We start from the raw sequence: 7,072 nt of genomic DNA on the forward strand, positions 1-7,072 counted from the left end.
ATAACACATACCCACCAGCATTTATCTTTTTTTTTAAAAAAGCTTTGCCAATTTGACAGATGAAATGGACTCTCATTTTAATTTGCATTGGGTAAATAGTGAGGTAGAAAATCTTTACAAATGTATGAATCCTTTATAGTTTTTCTGGAACAAAATTCCACTGCCTGTGTTTAGATATGTGATAGCAAAGAACTAAGTGAATTGTTACAGACTTGAGAACAAATAAACAACAGAACAATTTCAAAATAAAAGGTATAGTAAAATTGTTTTTTGTTTGGTTTTGTTTTTCTATTTTGTTTTGTTTGAAACAGAGTGTCTCTGTGTAGCCCTGACTGTCCTAGAACTCACTATGTAAGCCAGGCTGGCGTTGAACTCACAAAGATCCACCTGCCTCTGCCTCCGGAATGCTGGGATTAAAGACGTGCGTGATAACACCTGTCCAGCACAGTCAAACTGTGTTTTGGTGTGCCATATTAACAAAGATAGGTGGGGAATCAGTCATCACATAGCATGTGACTGAATAGACTCGTGCTGTTGCAGTCAATACAGTGTTAAGGATTTTTGTTTTGTGTTGTTTTTTTTGTAGTTGTTTTCGAGACCGGGTTTCTCTTTAGCTTTGGAGTCTGTCCTGGAACTCCTTCTGTAGACCAGGTTGGCCTCGAACTCACCTGCCTCTGCCTCCTGAGTGCTGGGATTAAAGGCGTGCGCCACCAATGCCTGGCTAGGGTTGAGGTTTTGAAGGTGACTTGGTTACAGCAGTAAGTCATTCCTTGTATTAAATCAGTGTGGCAGATTTGAATTTCTCTCCATTTAGTAGTTTTATTTGTATTAATTAACAAATTTGTTTTAGCTTCACTGAGTCCATCCTTAGTTTTGTGTTTGTATATACATGCATATGTATGTGTGCAATATTGTGAAGGATATCCTAAGTCAACTCAAGGTACTTGTGAGAATCTTTTTCCCTTATGAGAGATTCAAACAATATTCAAGTTTGAAAAACATTGTTATATGAAGTTTGTCTCATGATTGTCTAAACATAGGCTTAAAAAGAAAGGTGAATATAATGTCCACTTATGTACTAAAATTTTCTGTATGTATTATTATTTATCCAGCCTTTGGAATCGTATGGGAAAGAACTGTACTCTGTTTAGGATTCAGAGATGGTACTGAGTTAAAGCACACTATCTATCAAAGTCACCTCATATAGGCTGATGAGATACAGAAGCATGTCTGCATTTATCCAATGTGACTCTTAAGGGCGATAGTGACTAAACAGGAAGTTTGGGAAGTGGTGAGCCAAGCCTCACGTGAACCGTGGGAATCAGTGAGGGCTGACCACCCTGCTGCACAGCATCAGGAAGGATGGAGACCATGATCCTGACACCACTGCTGGCTCTCTACAGAAAGCCACCCTGAAGGCAGAGGATGCCTGCACATCAGAGCAAGCTGCAGGGAGCCGCCTGGCTGGAGCACAGAGAGCCATGAAACTGCTCTATATGCTAAGATGGTAGCTAGATGTCAATATATGTTCCTGGGTCCTAATGGCTCCCTCAGGGGATGGGGTGAGAAGGCACAAAGACAACTGTCAGACTCCAGGTTGGCTCAACTCTCGGCCTGGTAGGCCTTAACGTCCTGCAAATATACATTTGTCAAACCCATTTGATGCCAAGAGTAAGCCCTGTTAGCTATGAACTTGGGTGATAGTGATGTGTCAATTCAGATTCAGCCACTGTAACAAGTATGCCATGATGGAGGCTGTCCTTCTGTATATGTTTCTCTTATTGGTTGGCCAATAAGGCAGGAAGATAGGCGGGACTAGGAGAAGAGGAGAATTCTGGCAAGTGTAGGCAGAGAGGAGATGCCATTTTAGAATGGAAGAGAGGACATGACAGGCATTTTCCGGTAAGCCAAGACCACATAGAAATACATAGATTAATAGAAATGGATTAATAATTAAGACAGAGCTAACCAATAAGAAGCTCTACTCAGGCCGGGCGTTGGTGGCGCACGCCTTTAATCCCAGCACTCGGGAGGCAGAGGCAGGTGGATCTCTGTGAGTTCGAGGCCAGCCTGGTCTACCGAGCAAGTTCCAGGACAGCCTCCAAAACAATACAGAGAAACCCTGTCTTGAAAAACCAAAAAAAAAAAAAAAAAAAAAGAAGCTCTACTCAACAGCCAAGAGTTTTATAATTAATATGTCTCTGTGTGTTCATTTGGGCTGAGGAGCATGGCAGGACCCATGTGGACAAGAAACCAACCACAACAGTGCCATTCTTGCAAAGAAAGTTGACACAGGGCAGGTTTGGGTATATAGGACAGAGGCAGGAAATGCATGGCCTAGCTCTGAACCTGCCTCTCAGCCTCACTGTGAACCTGAAACTGCATCTTAAGAAATTCTACTAAAATTAAAAAGAATAAAAACTGAGTACACAGGCTCTTAGTTGACTCAAGCATCCAAGTTGACCTGGCAAGTAAAACTGGTTGTCGGTAAAGTAGCCAAACCAATGTATGCACCATGCAACGGTTCTCTGCCTGCGACATTCTTGCTCACTTCCAACCAGCTAAGAACTTTGTACAGGTGTCTTTGCAACTGTCTGGGCAGTAAATACAAGGAAAATGGGGACAGTTACTGTCCTCCATCCAGGTCTCTGGGATTCAGATCATTCCATCTGGTGGCAATCTCAGAACACAGGGCCTGGGAGTTCTCCAAGGAGGAGGAAAGGGAGAAGAAAGCCCACGAACTGCGAACTGCTTTGGACTGTAAGAGAGACATGCTCATTCTGCTTAGTCTGTTGGCCCTGTTTTACTGCAGAGGAGGCCAGGGAACATGGAACAGAATAGAGTAGAGACTGGACTCATCGGTGGAGGTACCACCGGCATCTAGGACAACCTGGTATGTGGTAGGAATTCCAGAAATGTTTATGAAGCCAATGAACAGATTCTGCAGTGGCAGTCTGTATTCAATGGCGTGGGGGAGGGGGAGCATAGTACTGACCTAAGAATGTATCCTGAAGTAGGTTTAAAACAATGAAAAATCTTCTTTACCCAACAGTTTGTTGAATGATTATTATGTACAAGACATCATACTTGATGACAGCAACATGTATGAATGAGAAGTAGTCCCTGATACCTAAGCCAGGGATTCAACACTAAAATATGCAATGTTTATCCAGATCCATAATAGAAATGAACTATGGGAGCTCAAAAGGCCAAATTCTCCTGCATTCTAGTAAGAATGAGATTTTATATCTACACATTGCTGGTGTAATGGGCAAAGGCACTCAAAAAGAAAGGCTTCCAGCATCACAAGGGAGGTCTACATCTACCATGTGTTCCTGGTATCAAGCTGCCTTTAGGCTTTGCACTCTGCATTTTCTCCCATTATTCTAGCGAATCCCTCACCCCTCTTCCAACTAGGCTGCAGCCCCTCAGTACTTAGTTGAAACTCAGGTTGCTCAAGTATTTCAAGAATTTCTCCTTCTAGTCGGTTCAGAGATCTGCTGGGTTTTCTCCCTGCCCCACCCATCGCCCCGCCTACACCCCTACAAGGAAAAAAGCAGACTTCTTTGAATTCTGCCAGAACTAGGTGACAGAAAGAGGCTGGAACAGGGAACTCGGGGCATGGCTCTGGGCTCTTGAAGCAACAAGGCAGGGGTGGTAGAATTAGACAAAGAAAATGCCAAGAAGAAGGTAAAGGTGGACCACAATGTGGACATCAAAGGTAAACTTGACCTGCCTCTCTGCTCTGTGTGGAGACAGCTTTGCTTGCACAAAAACATGAAAAATTACACTCAGCTAAGAATGTAAAGAAGTTGAAAACAATAGCAGTGTTCCCTCGTATTGGGCCCACACTCCTCGAGCTAATCCTCTTTCCACATGGGGCCTTCATTAAAATCAATTACATAGCTCAAGATGTCTATTCCAACCATCTGTCTATGTTTCAATTGGCAAGAGAAAGGTATATATATTACCAGTTCACGTGTGGCCAGTCAAACCTAGAGCTTACAGCACCCATTAGTGTGACCTTGCATTTCCTTCAGATCAGGGGTCCAGGCATGGTATGACCGGGCGCTCTGACTCAGGCTCTCCTAAGTCAACAACCAAAGTGTCAGCCCAGCTGCTCAAGGTGGGGGAGGATCTGCTTCCAGGACACCCGGTTTCTAGGGAGACCCTGCTCTGCAAGCTGTCAGACTGAGGGTCCTCACTCATCACTGGCCAAAGACACACTCGGATCCTTGTGGCATGTGTTTCCACACGGTAGCTTCATACAAGCAAGCAGAAAGCACCAGCAAGGGTGGCAGTGAGACCAGCCAAAGCCTTTTCAAAGCTAGTCTTGGAAGTGACTCCCCTTTGTCTCATGCTACATCTGCTCGCTAAAACACTAGCTCAGCCCACACTCAAGGGGAGATCATGCATGGCTGATGTCGAGGAAGTAGAGTCCCTAGAGTGGTCTTATTTGGTTTTTGTTTATCTATTTTGTATGTGTTAGTGGAAATGTGTGTGAATGCAGTCGCACAGAGGCTGTGACTGTCATAGAGTTGGGCTTCCGCCATCTCGTGAGGCTGGGGGTGGAGGGTACAACTCGGGCTGTCAATCTGCACACATAAACACCTCTACTCCGTGAGCCATCTTGCCAGCCCTCAAGAAACTATTCCAGAAGCTGTTAGCAAAGAAAGGCCTGCCTAGTCCTTTATAAGACTCTTCCTGCCGGGCGGTGGTGGCACAAGACTTTAATCCCAGCACTTGGGAGGCAGAGGCAAGTGGATCTCTGTGAGTTCGAGACCAAGCCTGGTCTACCGAGCGAGTTCCAGGACAGACTCCAAAGTCACAGAGAAACCCTGTCTCGAAAAAAAACAAAACAAAAACAATAAAGAAAGACTCTTCCTAAAACTATACACACCAAGCCTGCTTGTTTAATATTGCCTCACATTTGGCTTCAAGGTAGACTAGAAAATAGGGTGTTCTGGTGCCAGTGGACTCGTCTAAAATTGAAAGCTTGAGCCAAGGAGATGATTTGGGCAGCAAAGTGCTTGTCTTTCAAGCATAAGGGCTTGAATTCCAGTTTGAGGCTCCCTGTCCAGCCAGCCTATCCTATTGGGTGAGTTCAAGACTAGTGAGAGACCCTGTCTCAAAAATAAGGTGGTCATTGTTTCTGAGGAAGATATCCATGGACCTCTGTGATACATCTGGAATGCAGTAGGGCCAATATCTGTCAAGAGCCCAGAGAGATTGCTCAGTGGATAAGGCACTTGCCTGAGTTCAGATCCCTGGCACCCACGTAAAAACTGGATGGTGGTATAATCCCTTAGAAGGCAGATTCGGGGATCTTCAGGGTAAAGTGGCTAGCTAAACTAGCTGAAATGGCCAGCCTCAGGTTCAGTGAGAGTCCTTACCTGAGACAGCCAGCATCAATCTTGGGCCGCCATATGCATGCCACACCCTCCTGCAATGGCTATTTAGTCAGTCTGTGACAGTCAATGAGCTTGATCTGTGCCTCCATGCCATTCAGATAACCTCTCTGAAAACTAACTTCCTGTCAGTTTACTTTACTTACCTTGTTGGGTTGCTAAATGAATGGCACATGTAAATGTTTCAAGGATATATATATATGGCAAACTTTGTGGCATTAATGGCCACCAGGTGGCAGTGGGGAGCAACAGGCTTGGGTTGTGGTCCATGGCCACCAGATGGTGCTGGTATTCAGTAGATGGCACCTGGCTCTTGGAAACTTTTCAAGGAGTCCTGGAAAGGTACTTGATAGCTGGTGCCACACCTCAAACCACCAGAAAGGGAAATGATACCAGGGTGGGTGGGGAGATAAGAGTCCACACAGCAGTGCCTGGCTGTGCCTTGGCTCTCTGAAGCCCAGGCTAGGGGCTCTTACTCAAACACTGTGAGGATGGCAATCTCTCTGACTTTACACTGGAGCTCAATTGAGTCTACTGTCTTCTTCATAGAGTTACTAAATTTGAGAATTCCGAGAAATGCCCACAAACAGCACCTGTCTGTCTGACTGTGTAGAATAACAAGGGCATGGCTTTAGAGTCAAGTGAGATTTCCATTTCTATGTAATATAGACTGCAAAGTGAGCATAAGAATTTTACCTCAGGGCTGGAGAAATGGCTCAATGGTTAGGAGCACTGACTGCTCTTGCAGAGGACTTGGGTTCAATGCCAGCACCCACATGGCAGCTCACAACTGTCTGTAACTCCAAGATGTGACAAGCATATATGTAGGCAGAACACCAATGCACATAAAATAAGAATAAATAATTTTTTTAAAAAATGAATTTTGCCTCACGGGCTTGGAGAGACGAAAAGGAATTAGTTATGTGATTAGTGTACATGACACCAAAAGCACCTACGAAGTACCACACACACCTAAGCAGTTTACATGTGCTTAATTCACTTAATTCTCACCTCTACCTCATACATCTGTTGTTATTATTAGGCCCATTCTGCAGAGGAAGAAACTGACATACAGAGAAATGCTCACTTGTAGCTAGTAAGGGGAAGAGGCAGGATTTGAACTGTCTTCAGAGCTGGTATCTTTAGAGCATAACCGTGCTAAATGCTCAGCTGAGAGGAAATGCCCAATAAGTGACAGATATGGGTCCACAGAGCAAGCTGGGGACCTCAGTTTTGGGAACAGGATTTGGAATGAGAAAGCTAGCCACACTACCCTGCTCTTCCCCAGCAGTGAGAGTAACACATGCGAAGGAAAATGCTAAGCACTCAAATTAACTAGGATGGACACAAGTTTTTAAAAAAGAAAACAGAAAGCAGCCACAACAAAACCACAGACAGACAGGCTTTCGGACCAGAGACCAATGCACGAGTTCGTTGCTGCGGCTTGCTGGCTCTGGGGCGTTGGCGGGTTTGTCTAACACAGTAGAGTATTGTGTTCCTCATCTGAAAGTGGAAGCCAGTGATCTGCTTTGCAGAGTTACTGTGCAGGCTGGAGACCCATGTGATTCAAAGGCCTTTGCACCAAGGGGCAGAGGCTTAATTTTTACTATTCCTTCTATTCTACAAATACACGCACAGCATATATTGCTTCACAATGGAGCTAT

This window comes from Mesocricetus auratus, unplaced genomic scaffold (genome assembly GCF_017639785.1).
Source record: "Mesocricetus auratus isolate SY011 unplaced genomic scaffold, BCM_Maur_2.0 Super-Scaffold_100008, whole genome shotgun sequence".
NCBI classification, from domain to species: Eukaryota; Metazoa; Chordata; class Mammalia; order Rodentia; family Cricetidae; genus Mesocricetus; species Mesocricetus auratus.